General features: G+C 34.8%; 1 long non-coding RNA gene across 1 annotated transcript in view; it reads left to right on the top strand.

Annotated features, from left to right (window-relative positions):
* The window catches only part of LOC115939774 (uncharacterized), a 262,165-nt gene that overhangs the window by 139,566 nt on the left and 98,776 nt on the right, over positions 1 to 23,823 (top strand). The window contains exon 2 of the long non-coding RNA XR_014146810.1: positions 21,789 to 21,853. This is a non-coding gene — a long non-coding RNA (uncharacterized LOC115939774). The remainder of the gene's footprint in view (positions 1 to 21,788; positions 21,854 to 23,823) is intronic.

The raw sequence follows: 23,823 nt of genomic DNA, 5'->3' as shown, positions 1-23,823 counted from the left end.
GATGTCAGAGTGTTGACCTATTTTTATTGATTTTGAGGGGGGTTCTCTGTGCTTCCTGGATTTTGCTGCCTGTTTCTTTCCCCAAATTAGGGAAGTTCTCTGCTATAATTTGCTCCAATATACCTTCTGCCCCTCTCTCTTTCTTCTTCTTCTGGGATCCTAATTATTCCTTTATTGTTTCATCTTATGGTATCATTTACCTCTCGAATTCTGCCCTCGTGATCCAGTAGTTGTTTATCTCTCTTTTTCTCAGCTTCTTTATTTTCCATCATTTGGTCTTCTGTATCACTGATTCTCTCTTCCTCATTTATCCTAGCAGTTAGAGCCTCCATTTTTGATTGCACCTCATTAATAGCCTTTGTGATTTCAACTTGGTTAGATTTTAATTCATTTATTTCTCCAGAAGGGTTTGTCTAATATCTTCCATGTTTTTTTCAAGCCCAGCTACTATCTTTGTAATCGTCATTCTGAACTCTAGTTCTGACATCTTACTAATGTCCATATTGATTAGGTCCCTGGCAGTCGGTACTGCCTCTCGTTCTTTTTATTGAGGTGATTTTTTCCATCTTGTCATTTTGTCCAGAGGCAAATAGATGAATGAGAGAACAAAATGCTAACAGGGTAACAACAACCTCAGAAAAATATACACTAAACAAATCACAAAAGACCTGAAACGGGGAAAAGAAAGGGAAAGAAAGAAAAAAGAAAGAAAAAAAAAGAAAAAGAAAAAGATTAAAAAAAAAAAGCATATGATCAGATATGATCAGGACTGGTGAATAGATCAGTGCCACACACTAGATTTTTGGCATATTTTGGTCTGTTGGAAGAAACTGTCTCTCCATATTTTTATGAAACAAAAGCTTGTGTATGTACAAAATAAGGGTAAATATGATGAAAGGATGGAATATGACTGTAAAGATGAAAATTATAGAAGATTTTATAAAAGGAATTCATGAGATAAGAAATTGGTTGAAAAAAGAAAGAGAAATTAAAAAAAAAAAAAGGAGAGAATGTGATCAGGCAGGAGACTAGAACAAAGCCATACACTAGAGATTTAGGGTATATTTTGGTCTGTTTGAAGAATCTGTATCTCAAAATTTTAAAAAGAGAGAACAACATATACATACCAAAAATAAGTTTAACTCATATGAAGGGATAGAATATGACTCTAAAAATGAAAAATAAAAGAGATTTTTTAGAAAGGGATTTCCAGAAAGTGGTCGCTTTTCTGTTCAGAGTTGCTGCTATTCTTTTCTTTGATCTCCTGTTGAGTTCATAGGTGTTCAGAATGGTTTGATCCCTATCTACCTGAATTCCTGGGACCAGACGAAATTTTGGTCTCCTACTCCTCTGCCATCTTGCTCCTCCCCTCGGAAACACCATACTTTAAATGTAATTGAGGAGAGGTGGAAAAGAAGAAAATACTGGAAATAGATCCTCTATGATAGATCACTGTTGGGGTGGTTTACTTAACTAGACAGAGACAGGGACTGGAAACAATGGGGCTGAGAATGGCTTTAATTTATATTATTCTTAACATTATAATATAACATCTGTAATATACGTGGATGAAATACTAGTCTCTACCTGAATTTGGGAAAACTTGACTATCTTGACACAACTTTAAACTTTATTTGAACCTAAGTGGTTTAAAGTGTATTTAGAACACAGAAATAGGTGTTCTCCACCTGGTTGCTGTCTGAGTTAACCAATGTGCTTGGAACATTTTGGGCCAGGCAGAATATTGGAAACAGAAGGAAACTAATTTTAGCTTGATTGATTATAATACAATCTTTTCAAATCTTTCTTATTCTCACGAACCTTACATATGGCATCTGTTTAGGAACCTTTCTCAATGGAGCAGTATATAAAACAGATGCAGACTTTGGAGGATGTTAGAAGCACAAAGAAAATCATATGGACTTCATTCAGCTGAGCACAAAATTCAACATCTGGAGGAGTCAAATTTTGATCCCAGCTCTACAATTGCCTTGCCATATCACTCCTGGAAAAATCTCTCATTCCCTTTGGGCTCCAATAGTTTCTTCTTAAGAGTGGGAAGCATACTGACATCAACTGTATGGGTTGAATATAGAACTAACTAGTTCACTGCAATATGAGTTGGGAAACTTACAAAAACAATGTAAATTACTTTAAATTTAGGTCAAAACCCGTAATTTATCTTTAGAAATGCCATTGTTTTGCTAGATACTGTAAATCTTCAAATTCTGCTCCAGGTATTTTTTTTAACAAAATCTTTGGATGATAAATTTTCCATGCAACCTTGATATATAATAAGCCTGTTTATTCCTATAACTGGGCTTAGCCAAATTATTGTCTCTAACCAATAAATTAGTACCGTCCTATAACTCTAAGAAACTTTGCCTTAGTCCTTAAAAATCTAATAGTAAAAGTCATACAGTTTCACTTTAGAATAAAGATAAAATTTAAAAAATCAAATTACCTGTTTTCTCATTACTCAAGGGACAACCTCTTTTAACACTGTATTTTGCATATTTTGTCTCATTTTTGTAAGTGGGTTTGTATCTATAAGTGTAGCATATGTGTGTGTGTGTGAGAGAGAGATTTTGTATGTACTCTTCATTTTTCTGTTTAATGTACTGTTTAAATTCCTCAAAAAACTTGATTCAAATCTTTTTCAAGCTCTTTAAGTTTTTAATGCTATTTCTGCCTCTTTGCCCTCAGCGAATGACCTCACCTCTAGTGAGGAATAAGAGTCCATCAATTGGAAATTTTCTCAGCTTTCTTGCTACCAGACCTACAAATTTGACATCTTCAACTATCCTTGTCTTTGCCATTTAGAGTGGTGAATATATTGCTTTTCCTTTCCATTGACAATCGTTCCAATTGAACATATTCTCAGGAATCACATCATAACAGTTATTCTTTCATCTTCCTTCTCTTTAATATATTCACTCACATTGACACTTAACTTTTTTTCCCCCTAGATGTAGAGAATGTTGTTTCTATGGCTCTCGGGTGCATATTTGAACTACTCATAGCTCCTCAATTCATGACTGGCAATCAACAATTTCACGATTTCTCTCTTTAACCTCACGGCCAGTTCCCTCCCACCAGAGGGACCTACCCCAATCTGTTTATCTACACACATATTGTTGTCCTTGGACACCTATAAAATATACAATGTATTTGTGTTGGAATTTTTTGCCTCACATCAGAGCCAAAAAATATCACATGGATATAGAAATGTAGTTTTTATGATTAGTGGAAAAAAAACCAAAAAACTAGATGGAGATTTTGGCCCTGGTATAAGACCAAATGGACTTGCTGATACTCTTCTCTACCTACCATCTTATCTTTTCTTTTTCTTTTTTCTTTCTTTTCTTTTCTTTTCTTGCTGTATTGCACAGGTTGGGACTGCTGATAAAATCTTGAATCAGAATGATAAGATTAGACATCTTTGTTCTCAATCTTAGAGAACATTTCTTTCACCATTATTTAGGATATTAGCTGTAGGCCTTGTATGTGCCTTTTTTTTTTTTTTTAGGTTGATGATGTTTCATTTCATTCCTAGTTTATTGACAGTTTTTATCAGGAATTTTGTGAATTTTGTGTACTACTTTTTCTGCACCTATTAAGATGATTACTCTCCTTATTCTCTTTACTCCCTAATATGTTAATATGGTGAATTATATGGATTAATTTTTATGTGTTAAATCTACATTATATTTAAGGGATAAACTATATTTGGATGTGATCTATTAACCCTTTTATGTATTGCTAGATTCAATGTCTAACATTTTGTCAAAGAATTTCTTGTCTATGTTCAGGATTGATATTTGTGTGTAATTTTCTTACTATATCTTTGTAAGTTTTTGTGCAGAATATATCTAGGATCTTAAAATGAATTAGATCATGCCTTCTTATCCTCTGTTTTCTATAAGAGTTGGTACGGAGTTGGCATTATTTATTTTTTAAATATGTGTTAGAAGCCCTGGGCCAGGAATTTTCCTTGTGTGTTTTATAATCTTTTTAATATCTGTAGGATCTGGGTTGATAACTTTTTCTTTCATTCTTCTTTTTCTAGATTCTTAAGTTAAAAATTTATATTGATTTGAGATCTTCTTCTCAACAAAATTGTTTAATGATACCATTTTCTTTCTAAAAACTGCCTTAGCTGAATCTCACATTTTGTTTTATTTTCATTTAGTTCAATTTTTGCCTAATTTTCTTTGTAATTTTGTCTTTGTTTCATAGGTTATTTAAAAGTTTCTAGATTAATTTCAAAATACTTGGCAATTTTCCAGTTATCTTTTCAATTTTTTTCCTAGCTTAATTCTAGTTTGGTTATAGAATACGTTTTTTATTGTTTCAGTCCTCTTGGGTTGATTAAGACTTCTTTTATAGCCCTCAACATGTATGGTTTATCTGGGTGACGGTTCCATGTGCATGAAAAGAATGTGCAGTCTGCTGTTGCTGGGGATGTTCCATACAGGAAAATTAGGTCAAATTTAATGGAAATGTTTACTTCTTCTACATCCTTATTGAATTTCTATATACTTTTTTCCTATGAATTACTGAGAAGAGTATTGAAATGTTCAACTCTGTTTTCCAGTTTCTCTATTTCTCCTTTCACTTCTATTGTTTTTGTTTTTTTCTCTTTATTTACCTTGAAACTCTATTATTAGGTGCATGCAAATTTAAGGGTTGTTATATCCTCTTGATTAATCACTCATCTTATAAAATTTTTCATTTTAATCCTGGTAATGTGCCTGTTCTGAAGTCTTTTGGTTAATATTAATATTGACAGCTCTCATCTTTTTTTGATTTGTGTTTTCATGGTCTGTATTTTTTGTTATTTTACTTTTAAACTTTTTGTGTCTATATTTAAAGCAGTCTTTTTTTGAAGGGTTTTTTTTTTTTTGAGAGAGGTGTGTACGTGTGCATATAAGAATGGGGAGGAACAAAGTGAGAGAGAGAATCTCTAGCACACTCTGCAATGAGCATGGAGCCCCACATGGGGCTGGATTTCTTGACCCTGAGATCATGACCTGAGCCAAAAATCAAGAGTCAGAGGCTTAACACCCAGGCACCCCCAAAGCAGGCTTCTTATAGACAGCATAGTTAGATCTTTTTGTTTTTAATCCTGATAATCTTTGCCTTTTAATTAGAATGTTTATTTTATTTTATTTTTTAAAAAGATTTTATTTACTTATTTGAGAGAGAGCATGAGAGAGAGAGAGAGGGAGAGAGAGAGAGAGAGCACGAGCGGGGGGCGGGGGAAGGATAGAGGGAGAAGCAGACTCCTACCAAGCAGGGAGCCTGATGTGGGACTCAATCATAGGACCCTCGGATCATGACCTGAGCCGAAGGCAGATGCATAACCAACTGAGCCACCCAGGCGCCCCTAATTGGAATGTTTAAACCTCTTATATTAAATGCAATTATTGACATTGCTGGGTTTAAATATTATATGTTGCTCTTTTTATATCTGTGTATCCATATAGGTTTGTTTCACCATTCTTTTTTTGATATTCTTTTATTCTACTTATTTACACTATTGGTTTAGGGTTACATATCCTTTTTTAATTTTTTAAAAAGATTTTATTTATTTATTTGAGAGAGAGACAGTGTGTGTGTGCACAAGCAGGGGGAGTGGCAGGCTGAGGGAGAAGCAGGCTCCTGGCTGAGCAGGGAGCCCAATACAGAACTAGATCCCAGGACCCTGAGATCATGACCTGAGCTGAAGGCAGATGCTTAACTGACTGAGCCACCCAGGCGCCCCATCCTTGTTTAGTTTTTAATGGGTTTCCTTGGGTTCATCTATATATCTTTAAACAGTGTACTTTCATAATAATTTTATTTCACTTTATGTATAGAAGAGTATATTTCTATTTCCTTATCTTTTTTGTAATTGTTGTTAAACAGTTTAATTCTAGGTATTCTATAAAGCCAACAATCTTTACTATTTTTGCTTTAAACAGTCAGTTATATTTGGAAGATATTAAAAGTGAGAAGAAATGGGCACCTGGGTGGCTCAGTCCTTAAGCATCTGCCTTCGGCTCAGGTCATGATCCCAGGGTCCTGGGATCGAGCCCCACATCGGGCTCCCTGCTCCACGGGAAGCCTGCTTCTCCCTCTCCCACTCCCCTGCTTGTGTTCCTTCTCTCACTGTGTCTCTCTCTGTCAAATAAATAAAACTTAAAAAAAAACTGAGAAGATATATAAGTTCTATCTTTCCAAACTTTAATGATTTCCTGCAATTTTTATTTGTGTAGATCCAGATTTCCATTTGATACATTTTCCTTGAAAGACTTTATTTTTTATTTATTTTTTTAGTTTTTATTTAAATTCTAGTTGGGTAACATACAGTATTATATTAGTTTCAGGTATACAATATAGTGATTCAATACTTGCATATATCACACGGTGCTCAGTACAACAGGCGTACTCTTTAATCCCCATCAGCTATTTAACCCATCCCTAAACCCACCTCTTTTCTGGTAATCAGCAGTTTGTTCTCTAGTGTTATGAGTCTTTTTCTTGGTTTGCCGTTCTTTTTTCCCTTTGTTTGTTTTTTTGTTTCTTAAATTTCACACGAGTGAAATCATATGGTATTTGTCTTTCTCTGACTGACTTATTTCACTCAGCATAATTCTCTCTAGCTCCATACATGTCTTTGCAAAATGGCAAGATTTCATTCTTCTTTATGTCTGAGTAATATTCCATTGTATATATACACCAAACTTTCCTTGTCCATTCATCATCTGATGGACACTTGGGCTGTTTTCATAATTTGGCTATTGTAGATAGTGATACTATGTTGGAGTGCATGTATCCCTTTGAATCAGTATTTTCATATTCTTTGGGTAAATACCTAGTAGTGTGATTCCTGGATCATAGTTCTATTTTTTACATTTTGAGGAACCTCCAAAACTGTTTTCCAGAGTGGCTACACCAGTTTGAATTCCCACCAACAGTGCAACAGGGTTCTCCTTTCTCCTCATCCTTGCTGACACCTGTTGTTTCTTGTGTTGTTGATTTTAGCCATCCAAATAGGTGTGAGTTGATAACTCATTGTAGTTTTGATTTACATTTCCTTGGTGATAATTGATGTTGAGCATCTTTTCATGTGTCTGTTGGCCATTTGTATGTCTTCTTAGGAAAAATGTCTATTCATGTCTTCCCATTTTTTAATTGGACTGTTGTTTTCTGGGAGTTATAAGTTCTTTATATATTTTGGATACTAACCCTTCATCAGATATGTCATTGGGAAATGTCTTCTCCCATTCTGTAGATTGCCTTTAATTTTGTTAATGGTTTCCTTTTTTTGTGCAGAAGCTTTTCATTTTGATGTAGTCCAATAGTTTATGTTTGCTTTTGTTTCCCTTGCCTCAGGAGACATAGCTAGAAAGAAGTTACTGTGGCCGATGTCAAAGAAGTTACTACTTGTGTTCTCTGTAGGATTTTTATGGTTTCAGGGCTCACATTTAGGTCTTTAGTCCATTTTGAAGTTTTTTTTTTGTGCATGGTGTAAGAAAATGGTTCCATTTCATTCTTTTGCATGTTGCTGTCTACTTTTCCCAGCACCATTTATTGAAGAGACTGTGTTTTTCACATTGGATATTCTTTCCTGCTTTGTCAGAGATTAATTGACCATATAATTGCAGGTTAATTTCTGAGTTTTCTACACTGTTCCATTGATCTATGTGTCTGTTTTTATGCCAGTTCCATACTGTTTTGATTACTATACCTTTGTAATATAACTTGAAGTGTGGAACTGTGATGCCTTTGGCTTTGTTTTTCATTTCCAAGATTGCTTCGACTATTCAGGGTCTGTTGTGGCTCCATCTAAATTTTACGATTGTTCTAGCTCAGTGAAAAATGCTGTTGGTATTTTGATAGGGATTGCATTAAATCTGTAGATTGCTTTAGGTGGTATAGATGTTTTAATGATATTTATTCTTCCAATCCATGAGCATGGAATGTCTTTCCATTTCACTGTGTTGTCTTCAATTTCTTTCATCAGTGTTTTATAGTATTCAGAGTATAGTTTTTTTTACTCCTTTGGTTAGGTTTATTCCTAGAGTGTTTTTGGTGCAATTGTAAATGGGATTGATTCCTTAATTTCTCTTTCTACTGCTTCGTTATTGGTATATAGAAATGCAACACATTTCTGTAAGATGATTTTGCATCCTGTGACTTATTAAATGCATTTATTCTAGCAGTTTTTTAGTGGACTCTTCCAGGTTTTTTTATATATAATATCATGCCATCTGCAAATAGTGAAAGTTTTGCCCTTCTTGCTGACTTTATTTCTTTTCTTTTTTTTTTTAAGATTTCATTTATTTATTTGACAGAGAGAGAGCACAAGCAGAGGGAGAAGCAGGCAGAGGGAGAGGGAGAAGAAGAGGGAGAAGCAGGCAGAGGGAGAGAAGTTCCCGCTGAGCAGGGAACCCAATGCAGGACTCGACCCCAGGACCCTGGAGTCATGACCTGAGCCAAAGGCAGCTGCTTGACTGACTGAGCCACCCAGGCGTCCCTGATTTTCTTTCTTTTTGTTGTCTGATTGCTGTGGCTAGGACTTTCAGTACTATGTTTAATAAATGTGGTGAGAGTAGACATCCTTATCTTGTTCCTAACCATCATGGAAAAGCTCTCAGTTTTTCCCCATTGAGGATGATATTAGCTGTTCTAAGCAGTTCTCTTTTTTTGTGGTGTCTTTATCTGGTTTTGGTATCAGGGTAATGCTAGCAATGAATTTGGAAGTTTTCCTTCCTTTTCTATTTCTTGGAATAGATTGAGAAGAATAGGTATTAACTCTTCTTTAAATGTTTGGTAGATTTCACCTGTGAAGCCACCTGGTCTTTGACTTTTGTTTGTTGGGAGTTTTAAGATTACTGATTCAATTTTTTTGCTGGCTATAAATCTGTTCCATTTTTTAATCTCTTCCTGTTTAAGTTTTGTTAATTTATATGTTTCTAGGAATTTATCCATTTCTTCTAGGTTTGTCCAATTTGTTGGCATATAGTTTTTATAATAGTCTCTTATAATTGTTTGTATTTCTTTGGTAATGGTTTTATTTCTCCTCTCTCATTTATGATTTTATTTTTTTGGGTACTTTCTCTTTTCTTTTTGATAAGTGGGCTATTTTATTAATTTTTTCAAAGAATGAGCTTTTGGCTTCATTGATCTGTTCTTTGGGGTTTTTTGTTTGTTTGTTTGTTTTGTTTTGTTTTAGTTTCTATATCATTTATTTCTGATCTAATCTTTATTATTCCCTTCCCTTTGATGGCTTTAGGCTTCATTTGTTGTTCTTTCTCTAGCTCCTTTAGGTGTAAGGTAGCTTGTGTATTTGAGATTTTTCTTGCTACTTGGGGTAGGCCTGTATTGCTATATATTACTTGCTTAGGGCCACTTTTGCTGCATCCCAAAGGTTTTGGACAACATGTTTTCATTTTCATTTGTTTCCGTGTACTTTTTAAAATTTCTTCTTTGATTTCCCTTTGACTCATTCATTGTTCTATAGCATGTTGCTTAACTTCCATGTATTTGAGGTCTTTCCAGAATTTTCTTGTGGTTGACTTCTAGTTTCATAGCATTGTGGTCAGAAAAGGTGCGTGGTATGACTTCGATATTCTTGAATGTGTTGAGGTCTATTTGTGGCCTAATATGTGATCTATTCTGGAGAATGTTCCATGTGCATTTGAAAAGAATGTGTACTCTAATATTTTAGGATGGAATATTCTGGATATTTCTGTTAAGTCCATCTGGTCCAGTGTTTCATTCAAAGCCATTGTTTCCTTGTTGATTTTCTGTTTAGATGATCTGTCCATCAATGTAAGTAGGGTGTTAAAGTCCCCTAGTATTATTGTATTATTATTGATTAGATCCTTTATGTTTGTTATTGTTTTATGTGTTTGGGTGCTCCCATGTTGAGTGCATAAATATTTACAATTATTGTATCTTCTTGTTGGATAATCCTCTTTGTGACTGTACAGTGTCCTTGTTTGTCTCTTGTTACCATCTTTGTTTTAAAGTCTAGTTTGTTCTATAGAAGTATCACTACTCTGGCTTTCTTTAGACATCCATTTGCATGATAAATGTTTCTCCATCATTTCACTTTCAATCTATAGGTGTCTTTAGGTCTAAAATGAGTCTTTTGTAGTCAGCATATAGATGGGTCTTGTTTTCTATCCAACCTGACAGCTTATGCCTTTTGGGTGGAGTGTTTGGTCTATTTAATACATTCAAAGTAGTTATTTATACATATGTATTTTTTACCATTTTATTACTTGTTTTGTGGTTGTTTCTAGAGATTTTCTGATCCTTTCTTGTATTTCTGTCTTTCACATTTTGCTGGTTTTCTTTAATGATATATTTGGATCTATTTCTCTTTATTTTTTGCATATTTATTAGTGATTTTTATATATGGTTACCATTAGGTTTATATATAACCTCTTCTGCATATAGCAGTCTATATTAACTTGATGGTCATTTAAGTTTGAACCTATTCTTTTCTTCTCTCCTCTGCACATTTAGGTATATGTTATTGTATTTTATATCCTTTTTTGTGTGTGTGAGTTACTTGACTGATTTTTCACAGAAATACTAATTTTAATGCTTTTGTGTTTCCTACCTTATACTGTCACTTTTGGTCTTTCCATTCAAAAGATTCCCTTTAATATTTCTTTCAGGGTTGGTTTAGTGATCATGAACTCCTGTAGTTTTTGTCTGGGAAGCTCTTTTTCTCTCCTTCTATTCCGAATGATAGTCTTGCTGGATAGAATATTCTTGCCTGCAGATTTTTCTATTTCAGCACTTTGAAAGTATCATGCCACTTTCTTCTGGCTTGCAGTTTCTGTTGAAAAATCTCTTCCTAGCCTTTTGGGATTTCCCTTGTAAGGGTATGACTTCTTTTGTCTTGATGCTTTTCGAATTTTTTTCTTTATTGCTATAATTTACAAATTTAATCACAATATGTATTGGTGTTGGCCATCTTCACTCTGCTGTGGCCTGGAAACTGCCCTTCAGGCAGTAATCTGGTATAATCATGTGTACACCTTGTTTGTTTCTCTTCTTTCAGGGATCACAATCTTGTAGTGCTTGCTGTCTGATATCTAAAAATTATTATTTCCTATATTTTGTCTTTTTTCTTTTTTGATGTTTAAGTGATTAGAGTAAATCTGATCCCGTTTATTCCATGTTGGCCAGAATCAGAAGTCTCAGGATAGCATTTTATCAGAATTCATTTCTGCCATAATATTTTATAATATCCACTGATATTTTTCCTCCTTTCCTCTCATTAGTTGGAACAATATTTTGTAACTCTTTTGAAAGTTTGAGTCTATTTCATCTACTTTTTTAATACTTTCCCTAAGTAATTGTGGCTCATATTTTCTTTTATTATTACCTATCAATTTGATAAATTTGTATTTTTACCTAAAAGTAAAGAGTTACTGTAGCAAGTCACTTTTCCTTCTGGTCTTTACACCTACTTACCTTCTATGCCATGGCTAACATTGTATTACTGTCATTTTGAATGTCAGATCTGTATTATTGTTGGTATACATTTTTGGTCTTGTTTGTTTAGACAATAGTAAACATTATTGATATATTTTCTCACATGTTCTCATATTTCAGGGTACCCTCTTATATTTGTTTCTCTCTTTTCTGGGATACTTCCAATGATACTTTCAAAGAGCATGATTATATGATGAAATTTCTGAAACTTTGTATAACTGAATACAACATTATTTGGCTTTCATTATTAAATGACTACTTTTCTGGATCTAAAATTGTTCTTCAGTTTGTTTTATTGCATCACCCTGAATATGTTATTTCATGGTCTTCTTTATCCTGCATTATTGCCAATTTGTTTGTTTATTCTGTGGTAGGTATTACATTATTATTTCACTAATATTTATGGAATTTTGTCTTTGTGTTTGATTTTTCTTTTAAACTTTACAGTGTCCAGGAATGGCCTTTAAAAATCTCTTTAGTGTGGCATTTCACCAACCATTTTCTTCTGTAGTTGAATATTTTTCTATAAAAACATTTACATCAATGATTATTTCCTTTGAATAAACATAAAATAGAAATACTGAGTCAAAAGATACCTTCTGAAGTCTTGAAGGCAAAACAGATACTAATGGAGTGGTTTAAGGCAACAAGTTAGAAATGATAGTGCCCTGGTCTCATTAAAAGCCACTCCTATATGGAAAATCTGTTATGAGCACGTGGTTGATATTGGTTGGTAGGATTTTTCCATAATGTTATCCTGTGTATTGTTCTTCTATCCTGTTGAAGGGCCTTATTCTAACTTTGCTTAATGAAAAGCAATTCCATCTGTGATCTGGAGAGTTATTGACTAATATTTCTCATGTCTCACCCTGTTTAAAATTTTAATTTATTTGGAGATTTTTATGAGTAATTTGGTAGGAATATGGAAAAGGGTAAATCAAGCAATGCTAGCATTTAACCACAAAAATCTGGAACTCTTAAAATACCTTTACCTCAGACTTACGATTCACTTTCTTCTGGATTCTCTATTGAGCATTTTCTGGACAGCTGCTGTCTTTTACTTCTCCAGCACATTTCTTCTACCCTTTCTTTTGGTGGAAAACTCTTTCTCTATACACCGTAATTAATAGATGTTATCTCCCCTTGATTCCAGCCCACCCTATTTCACCTAGGGCTTGAGCACTGTCTTAGAGCAAATCTAGGATAATGAGATTTTCTCCTGGAAATTTGAATCTTGAACAAACTGGTGAAAGAATGGAAAGGAGTTGAGGAATTTTGGAGAGGGCCTTGTTCCTGTCGTTCTAAGCTCTGTTTATACAAATTATCTTTAATCTATGAGCTACCCACAATCCTTCCAATAAATTTCCCCCTTTTTCCTCTGCCTGTGTAAGTCAAAATTTATTGTGGTTTCTTGGAGAGAAAAACATTCTAACTGATAAGATCTTGTATAAGAGTTGGCTGCAAGAAACAGATCCTCAGAGACATGTGCAATGTTTATTGGATAGAGAGAAAATGAAAGACATTAAGACTTCTGTCCATTCTTAGGGAAGTAAATTAGCATTCTAAGGTACCCAGTTCACCATCAGCTAATTATGTTATGGTCTGTCATCATCTGAGATCTTGTCTGTAGTTCTAGGACACCAGGTACATGCTACTGTAAGACAATTTAATGGGAATGATTTAAGAAAAAAAATCACAGTGTAGGATAGTTGTTTTTGGTAGGATTGGATAATATAAAGCAAGAGAGTTACAAGAAACAATGCCAAAATTCTTGTCTCATGGAAAGGAAAATATCACATACTCTGGATATGTTCAGATTTATAGATTTGCAATTACTGAAAACAGATTCAGTGATTAACATAGAGTCACTGAATTATAAAAGTAAAATTTATAGCCTCATAATCTTCTTATGTGACACAACACTGATCAGAAAGATGTTGAATCCTAATAATTGGAATGAAAAGATTTGTGAATAACTCAGTAAATTCTTTGAATAATCTGAAAAAGTTCAACTTGATTTTCTAATTCTGAGAAGTATTTCCTTTTAGGAGAAAGCTAAAATTGTCTCCTTTCTCTACTTCCATTGCCTGTCTACTCTTTAACTAAAGCCTGAATTCACCATGCTCTGTGATAATATTTAAAATCAGAGTGAAAAAAGGGAAGGAATTCAAGTAAAAAAAATTAGGAATTTCTTATATACGTCATCAAAAATCTAGTTATGGTTGTGAGAATTGGACAGGTTTATGTAAGATATTAGCATTAAGTGAAGCCGGAGTGGAGGGTATACAGGAAGTCTCTGTAAAACTATATCAGTCTGCTCAGACTTCCATAACAAAATACGGCAAGCTGAGTGGCTTAAACAACAGAAATGTATTTCTCAAAATTCTGGAGGCTGCGAGTCCAAGATTAGATTTTTTGGTAGGTTGGGCTCCTTTTGAGGCCTCTCTCCTTGGCTTACAGATGGCCACTTTCTCTGTGTCTTCACATGTTGTTTCCTTTGTGTATATTCTTGGTGTCTTTCCATGTCCAAATTTTCTTCTCTTTTTTTAAAAGTTCTTATTTAAATTCCAGCTAGTCAATATACAGTGTAATATTAGTTGTAGGTGTATAATATAGTGACACAACACTTCATACATCACCTGGTGCTCATCACAAGTATACTCCTTAATCCCCCATCACCTATTTAACTCAACCCCCACCTCCCTCCTGGTAACCATCAGATTGTTCTCTATAGTTAAGAGTCTGTTTCTTGGTTTGCCCCTCTTTCTCTTTTTTTTTTCTTTGCTCATTTTTTTGTTTCTTAAATTTCAATTATGGATGAAATCATATGGTATTTGTCTTTCTCTTGCTTTTTTGCTTAGCATAATACTTCCTAGATCCATCCACATCATTGCAAATGGCAAGATTTCATTCTTTTTTATGGCTAAGTAATATTCCATTGCAAATATTTACCACATTTTCTCTATCCATTCATCAATTGATGGACACTTGGGCTGTTTCCATAACTGGGCTATTGTAGATAATGCTGCTATAAACATCGGGGTGTATGCATCCCTTTGAATTAGTATTTTTGGTTCTCTGGGAAAACACCTAGTAGTGTAATTCCTGGATTATAAGGTAGTTCTATTTTTAACTTTTTGGTAGGCCTCTATGTTTGTTATTTGTTAATTATGGTTGTTATTAATTTTGTCCTCTTATGAGGGTACCATTCAGATTAAATAAGGCCCACTCAAATGGACTCATTTTAACTTAATCATTTCTTTAAAGGCCCAATCTCCAAATATAGTCACATTCTTAAGGCCTATTAGTTAGGGCTTCAACATATGAATTGTGGCGACATAATTTTTAATGCATAAAAAGTATAGTTATTTCAAGAGAAATACTTAAAAATCTAGGTGTTATGTATGGGATTAGATATTGAGGTTGTTATACCAATAGAACAAATTACCCACAAGTGGATTTATCAATAGGAAAAATTGGCCAAATTCTGCATTCAAGGCTCCAATAGGAACTAAAAACTGTTATATACTTGTTTGCTGACTTGGGTAATGCCAACCTGGATCCAGCATTAGCCTATCCCAAATGATCTTTGAGAGCCATAAATAGGTCTTGGCATAATCAATAGGAAGACATTTTGTTTTAATTCCAGAGAAAGAAATGTTAATTTTATCTCTGTCCATCCACTATGGACTGCAACTGGGCCCAGAAAACTTTACCTAAAGCTTTGTCTAAAGAATAGATTGGGGAGGAGGAGGACAAGAATATTCTCAATATGTTTTAGGGCCTGCTCTTATATAGACTTTAAATGCTGCTATTGAGTGGGCTTTCCACTGCTGGGCAGCCTAGGAGAAATGCACAATGGAATAATCTACATCAAAACAGTTATAGTTATCAAGAAGACATAGTTTTTATAATACATAGTAAGGAGGTGAAGTGCTCTGATCTTAGGCTTGTCTCTCATTGGCTTTGTTCACATTTACTTTGTACATCAGTTCAGTAAAGTGCTGGCATATAGAAGTTGTTCATTAAAAGTTTCTTGAATAAATATATGGACTATAATAATATCTAATAATATCTAAGATTTAATGGGGGCTTACCATTTCCCAAACCTTTTCTCAGGTCTCTTATCCAAGTATTAATGTACATAATCACCAAAATATCTCTCATAGCATTGGCACTGTTATTTTTCCCATGGTCCAGATAAGGAAAAGTAACTTGCCCAATATCATCTACCTGATGCCTGGCACAACTGGGACTTGAACCTATTTTAAGATAGATTTCAGAACACATGTTCTTTAATACTATAAAAATTCTTTTTAGAATTTCTAAAAAGAACCTCTGGACTTTTATCTAGATGATTACATTCTAATCATTTGCTCTAGAAGGTGGGATAGCTGACGTCAGGATTTATAAACGTTTCTATTAAACTGGCTGGAAGGTCAGGGGTCTGGAAAGAGAAAAATTGATGAACTGGTGACAAGGACTATTTTTGGGAAAAGTTATGCCAGTGGACCTTTCAGAATGAATTAAAGGCCTGAGAAGTATCTGTGCCCCATGTGAATGCTTAACCAAATATCTCCAATGTCTAGTAGAGAATAGTAATCCAATGACAGGAAGGCTTCTATTTTGATTAGAGTCAGTTTCTGCAGTCACCCCACTACTTGCTTAGTGCCCTCATGAATTCTTTATTCAGTGTGGCAGTAATAAAAAAGTGCAATGATCCAAAAACAAATTTCCGCTTATCACGGCTGGCCTGGTGATTGCAAATATTAAGTTCCTAAATTGCCAGCAGCAGCGGTCAACCCTGAAGTTGTAGAATGGTACAAATACCTGAAAGGGACCAGCCAACTTCCCTGTGGCAGGTTGATTAAACTGAACCTCTTTTGTCATAGGAAGGGCAGTATAGATTTTTTTTTCTTATTAGAATAATAGCTTTTCTACTTTTCTGTTTAGGGTTTTGTTTTTTTTTTTTTTTTGTCTCCCATCTTTCTGGACTTTGCACTTAATGCATTATAATGACGAAATCAGTGTCTTCCAGAAAATACTTACCAAATTGAAGGATGGACAGTAGACAGATTTCCATGAGTTTCAGTACTCATGTACATCATCACCCACAAATAGCTGGCTTTATGAAATGGCTCTATGAAAACTTAATTCCAGTGCCAACTGGGAGATGTTATTCTGTCAAGCAAGGAAGGTCATATATGCCTGAAACACCAAAAAAAAAAAAATTGTTGCTATATTTCCCCCAGCCAAAATATATAGATCTAGTAATCATTGATTAGAGATGGGATGATGCTTTCAAACTTATACAAAATGACCCACAATTTAAATATTTAATCCTGTCCTCATGAATTTGGTGTCTGCTGGGTCAGAGGTCTTAGTAGGGAAGGTTGAATGGTTCTACCAGGAGGTACATTCTTGTGACCACTGGATTGGAACCTGAGGCTACCATTTGGTCATTGTGTACAAAAGGAGGTTAAGGCATTGAGAGTGGTGACTGAACTTTACTGTCAAGGGAAAACACAATTGCTTCCAGATACAGAGGGTAAGAGGATATAGCTGGAACCCAGATATTATTTATGCTCCTCTTTGTATTTTGAATCCCCATGGATATAATTATTGGGAGACTACTACAACCTCATGTAGGTAGTATCACAAGCACTGTCCCTGGGGCTTGATGAATATTTGGGTCAGACCTATGTGCAAAAACACCTGACCAACTAAGAGACTGGCTAAAGGATAGCTAAATATAAAATATGTTGCAAAGAAAGAAAGTAAAAAAAAAAAAAATTCACTACAACCTCGTGAGCAGTTGACTAAATTAAAGGTCAAGTATTTACTAGTATATTCCTGCTTACAGTATCATTCCTTTTTTTTGGTGGAGGGGCTTTTGACTACTATCGTATCCCAGATGTTGGGTGGTAATTACATTTTTCATGTCACCTGTAGATTGCAAATAACAAGATGGAATAGTGTTGAAATTAGAAGAGAGATGGACATCAACTGCAGGACCAGTTGTTGAAGCCATGTGCCAGAACTATACAGTCCTCTGGCTGGAGGTTTCTTTGGGGATAGAGGCGAGTGTTTGTTTGTTTGCCCAGCATTACTTCCCCTTCTTTTAGTAATGACTTATTTTTTTTTCGGGACTGCATGAGGTCCCTGCAGGATTTGCAGTCCTCTGGCACATGAACCAAGTGAGGCCAGCCCGGGAGAATAAAGACACCTGAAAATGGAACTCTTGAGAGGGCTAACCCAAGGTTGCAAATAGTTGGAGCTCAGTCCTTGTGGCACCCTGAGGAAACTCCCCATTATATCTCCCAATTAGTCTTTGTGGCTTCTTTGAATTCTGTTCTCGCTGAGGTCTTATGGTTAAATTCATCCTAGGAATTTGTGAGCTTTCTACCCAATAGCCTTTCTGGAAATTGTCTCTCTGATTAAATTAGCCCATTTGTTTTCAATACTTAGGACGAAAAAATCTGATACATTTTCTTAATTTGTTTCCCAGGCTCTTTACACTGAAAACATGATTACCTCCTGTTCTTTCATACTTTGTTGCTTTTTTTTTTTTTAAACAATACCCAAAATTAGAGATACCACTAAGTAGCTGTTTATTCTGGGCAAGTCATTAGTCTCTCTGGGCCTCAGAGTCTTCATATATGAAGTAAAGTGATTTTTACCCTACCTAGCTCACAGTTGTGGAAATTAAATTATGAGCAGTATGAGATGATGTTTAGAGGAATGTAAGGTATAACATATAGCACTCATAGGCACAAACCTAATTAGGACAAACTTTTATTAGAAGGCTGTTTCTCTGGATTTAATCTCTTTTGGCACTAGAATATTTCCCACGGTTAGGTATAGTCTGTGTAGCCCAGGTATATATATTCATTACAAGACTTTCTTCTCTATGAAAGCATTCCCCAGTGACTTTCCACTTCTTCCTTCCCAAAGAGTAATTTTTTTTCTGTACTTTGCCTTGTATGCTCATAGCATTTTGTATCATCTCCATCATAACCCTTGCCACACTGCAATGAAATACTTGGATGTTTTTCTTTCACCTCTTAGTGATTAAGAGTTCCTTGAAGACAGTTACCACAGCTTAGTCATCATTATATATTTTTTGTATACGTTCAGTTTTCAATTAATTAGAAAAATTAAAAATAAAGATTAAGAGAACAAAGAAAAGCAGTAATGGCATTATTAGCATTCTACTTTCATGCTTTGATAACTTTGCAGAAACAAGTATGATGTTAATAGATGCTACACAAGTGAACTGCTTTTACTAGGAGATAAATGAATGGTGATCTCCAGAAAGAGATTACTATAAGTCATAATGGGACTTGCCAGAGGAGCAATTTTCAAGAGAAGATGCTCTATCCATTCATCTGTCTGTGGACATCTGGGTTCTTTCCATATTTTGGCTATTGTGGACATTGCTACTGTAAACATTGGGGTGCATGTGCCCCTTCGAATCACTATGTTTGTTTTCTTTGGAGTAAATCCCTAGTAGTGCGATTGCTAGGTCATAGGGTAGCTCTATTTTGAGCTTTTTGAGGAGCTTCCATATTGTTTTCCAGAGTGGCTTCACCAGTTTGCATTCCCACCAACAATGTAAGAGGGTTCCCTTTTTTCTGCATCCTCACCAATGTCTGTTATTTCCTGAGTTGTTAATTTTAGCTATTTCATTGTGGTTTTGATTTATATTTCTCTGATGCCTACAATGGAATATTACTCAGCCATCAAAAAGAATGAAATCTTGCCATTTACAACAATGTGGCTGGAACTAGAGGGCATTATGCTAAGCAAAATAAGTCAGTCACAGAAAGAAAAATACCATACTATTTCACTCATATGTGGAATTCATGAAACAAAACAGATAAACATAGGGGAAGGGAAGGAAAATTAAAATAAGATGAAAATAGAGAGGGAGGAAAACCATAAGAGACTCTTAACTATAGGAAACAAACTGAGGGTTGCTGGAGAGTAGATGGGTGGGGGGATGAACTGTGTAATGGGCATTAAGGAGACCACTTGAAGTAATGAACACTGAGTGTTGTATGCAACTAATGAATCACTAAATTGTACCTCTGAAACTAATAATACAATATATGTTAATTAAATTGAATTTAAATAAAAAATTTAAAAAAAGAAGAGGCTCTGTTTTGGCAGTTTAGTTTTAAAACAGATATTTGTTAGAAGAGTTTGATAGAAAGACCAAATGTTAATGACATCAGGAAACATTCCCAGTGCTACTGTGAGTGACCACCTAAGTGTTAATACACAACTAGTCACCCAAACTACCCCTGAGATGACTATCAGAACACAGAGAGATTTATTACTGGAATAAATAAATCTTCTAACGTTGGTTGGAAGCTCTCTGAGCAAACTCAAACCATTTATGGACTGTAACAGCTAGGTAGAAAAAATAGCTTAGCCTGGGCATAGATTTCTATTATTTTTATTTATTTATTTATTTTTTAAAGATTTTATTTATTTATTTGAGAGAGAGAGAATGAGAGACAGAGAGCATGAGAGGGAGGAGGGTCAGAGGGAGAAGCAGACTCCCTGCCGAGCGGGGAGCCTGATGCGGGACTCGATCCAGGGACTCCAGGATCATGACCTGAGCCGAAGGCAGTCGCTTAACCAACTGAGCCACCCAGGTGCCCCTGGGCATAGATTTCTAAGAGACCATGATGAGATGATATGGAACTTTGTTTTACACTAATTTGCATAACGTATAGAGGGTCTTATTGATTTTGTGTGTCTGATTTTGCTTCATTGAGACCAAGGTTCTATAAATGGGGGAATCCATGTTATTGAACAGAGTGAATCAATAGAAATGTCCCTTAGTATAGAGGAGAATCATATTAAAAAGGGTGCTAGGTTCAGTTATTAAATTATGTTTCTATGAGTTTTAAGTTCAAAAATGGAATCTCAATTTAAACTAGCTTCTCTGTTCCATTAGAGAGCATGAGAAAGAGTTTAATTATATCATGGGGCAATCAACTTTTTATTTAGTTTTACTCTAAAACACTGTAACAGTCTTTACTGATTAATATTTTTTCTAAGAATTTGAGGGATATAATGAACAAGAGGTTGGGATTTTTTTATTTGATCTTAACATTTTTATTTCAGCCCTATTTTGGTTCGAAGTAATTGAGAGTATGTGTATATCATTGTTATATGTTTGCAAAGCACTCTTGATAATAGCTATTTCACTCACTGCCTTGGTAGAAAAAGAAATGTTGCCCTATGCAAATTAAAGTCAATATAATTTTATATAATGAAAAGAGCTTTAGAGCCATGTCTAGAATCAGAACAAACATAACTTCAAATCTAGGCTCCATTATTTAATAACTGTATGATTTGAGTATGTTACTTTTTTGGCATCAATAAAGTGAAGATTTTTTTTTTAAAGCCTATTAGAATTTTGAAAGGCTTAAATGAAAAAAACAGAAGCAAAGTTCTAGCTCAAAGCAATAGCTGATTAAAATAAATTTATTTTTACTTTTCATGTTGTTTTCTAAGAAATGATGGCAGGTAAAAAAAAAATCATATATCAGGGCAAGTAGATGAGAGAGTAACCCCTGATCACTGGAAGGGAGAATAATAATGTAGAACCACATTTTAGGTTTTCCCATATAATGGGGGAGCGGGAGTGAGAATGAGAACCCCTCTGGTCACATATAAAGTAGAAATGATTGCCACTCAGCTGTACCTTGCCTGACTTCCAGGAATTCCCACATTGTGCAAGAGCTTTGGTGTTCCCTTCAATGGCAGTATGAATATTTCTTGACATTTGTTTTATGAAATATGATTTCTATTCAAAAGGTAGAAAATATGATTAATGTATTTCCTTTTAGTTTCATGCTTTGAAAAAGAACCCTTTTCTATATAACATTAAGAAAAATGAATTTCTGAATTTTTAGGTGAGGGTCTTTAAAAGATTCTAATCTTTTAAATAATTAGATTAGTAATGTAATCCTTTAAAAAATCATATTTACTAAACATCTGTGCAGGTTTCATCTTTTGTTTAGTGTTCTGTTTTTTCCCATCCTGTCTATATCCTCATGATCTTTGACATATATATTAATTTTCTATTGTTGTAGCAGAGCCTCACAAAGAGTGTGTTAAAATAGCACAAATTTATTATCCTATATTTTTGTAGATTAGAAGTCTGATACAGGTCCCACTGAGCTAAAATAAAGGTGTTTTCAGGGCTGTATTTGGTTCTGGAGGCACTAGAAACAAGAACAGATTTTGTTCCTTGCCTTTTCCAGGTTCTAGCCACTGTCTACATCCCTTGGCTCATGGCCCTCTTCCTCTATCTTCGAAGTCAACAATGGTGAGTGGAGTTCTCATATAGTAACACTGTGACTTCTGCTTCTACTTTCTTGTTCCACTTTTAAGGACTTGAAGATTGTATTTTGCCTACTCAGATAATTGGGATAATATCCCAATGTCAAAGTTCTTAACTTAATCATCTTTGCAAAGTTTCTTTTGCTATGTAACATAACATATTTACAGATTGAAGGGATTATGATAAGGATATTTTTGAGGGACAATTTTGTTAAATAGCTGCCCTTTGCTTTCTTTCTCTTTCACTTAACATACTTTTAAGAACTCTGTATTTTATTGTGTGTTAATTACTTCTGAGTGCTATCTGGTAATCCTTCTTGTACATCCACTGTATTTTAATTTATCCATTCCCCTGTTTACAGACAAGTAAGTTGCCAACACTTCCTACTGCAAACAAAGCTATTATGAACAACCTCATGCATATCCCTTTGTAGCCAGCATGGAAGATTTCTGGAGTATATATTCAGGAAAAAATCTATTGGGTAGAATGATACAACCACAAACCCTTATCCTTGCAAACATTTACTGTTATTTGGTTTTATAATTTTTTGCCACTCTCATAGACACCATCTGGTTTTTAATATGTTTTGTTTAATACTCTTTATTTCAATGTAACACACATACAGACCAGGGTAGAGATCATAAGTGTACAGCTCAATTACCACAAATTGAACATACTTGTGCAGCCAACTCCCCCAAAACAGAAGCCTCCACACCCAGTAAGTGGTAGATGTTGTTTCTGTGAGCTGCTATATTTCCCAAACCCTTTCTCTCCCAGCCTCTAAATAAGCACCGCTGAAATGGGGCTATCAGACAAACTGCTTTCATTTTAAAGTTCAAATTCATTGGCAGGTTAGTTCAGACCCTGCCAGCCTCTGTATTCATTCCACATAAGTCAGCCTCGACAGCATTTACTGTTAACTCAAATGAACTGTTTTTCCTGTTGCCTGAAATAACTTGTCTACAGCGTTAAACTCCTACAAGTTTATTGCATAATTCATTTATTCTATGATAGATGTACATTTGTGTTGCTTTAGCATATTATGAATTGTGCTATGATAGAAATAGTGGTAGATGACCTTTGCTGAACGGATGTATGCATTTTTAATGGATCCAAATCTGGTGTCAGAATTGATGAGTCATATTGAGTGAGTTTGTTCATCTTTTACAGATATTATCAAAGTGGTTATATCGGTTTCTAATCTCACCCTTAGTGTATGAGAGTCTCAGTTGCTCCACATTCTTGTCAACAGCTTTGTCTGACTTTTCCATTTTTCCATTCTCATAGATATATAAAGGTATCTTATTGTTCTTTTAATTGCCATTCCCATGATGACTAATAAAGTTGAACACTTTCTATATGTTACAGATACCTCTATATTTTGTGAAGTGACTATTCAAATATTCTGCCCTTTTTAAAATTGGATTGCTTGTCCTTCCTTACTGATTTGTAGTAGTTATTTGTATATTATAAATATGAATCATTTTTTGAACAAATGTGTAACAAATATTATCTCTAACATTGTGCCTTGATTTCTCAGTCTGTAATGATAAGTTGATAGATAATATTACTACTTTAATGTAGTCAGACTCAGTTTTTCCTCTAAAGACAAGGCTTCAAGGTCCAGTTTAAAAAGTGTTTGCTTCTGGGGAACCTGGGTGGCTCAGTTGGTAAAGCGTCTGACTTCAGCTCAGGTCATGATCTTGGAGTCCTAAGATTGCCCCTAGTTGGGCTCCACGCATGGCAGAGTCTGCTTCTCCTGTGTATACGCACTCTCTCTCTCTCTCAAATAAATAAATAAAATCTTAAAAAAAAAAAAGTGCTTCTGAATCTCAGGAAACAAACTGAGGGTTGCTGGAGTGGTGGGGGGTGGGAGGGATGGAGTGGCTGGGTGATGGACACTGGGGAGGGTATGTGCTATGGTGAGCGCTGTGAATTGTGTAAGACTGTTGAAT

This window comes from Leptonychotes weddellii, chromosome 1 (genome assembly GCF_054177405.1).
Source record: "Leptonychotes weddellii isolate Sample4059 chromosome 1, ASM5417740v2, whole genome shotgun sequence".
Classification (NCBI taxonomy): Eukaryota; Metazoa; Chordata; class Mammalia; order Carnivora; family Phocidae; genus Leptonychotes; species Leptonychotes weddellii.
This window is presented reverse-complemented; position numbering and strand designations above follow the sequence as displayed.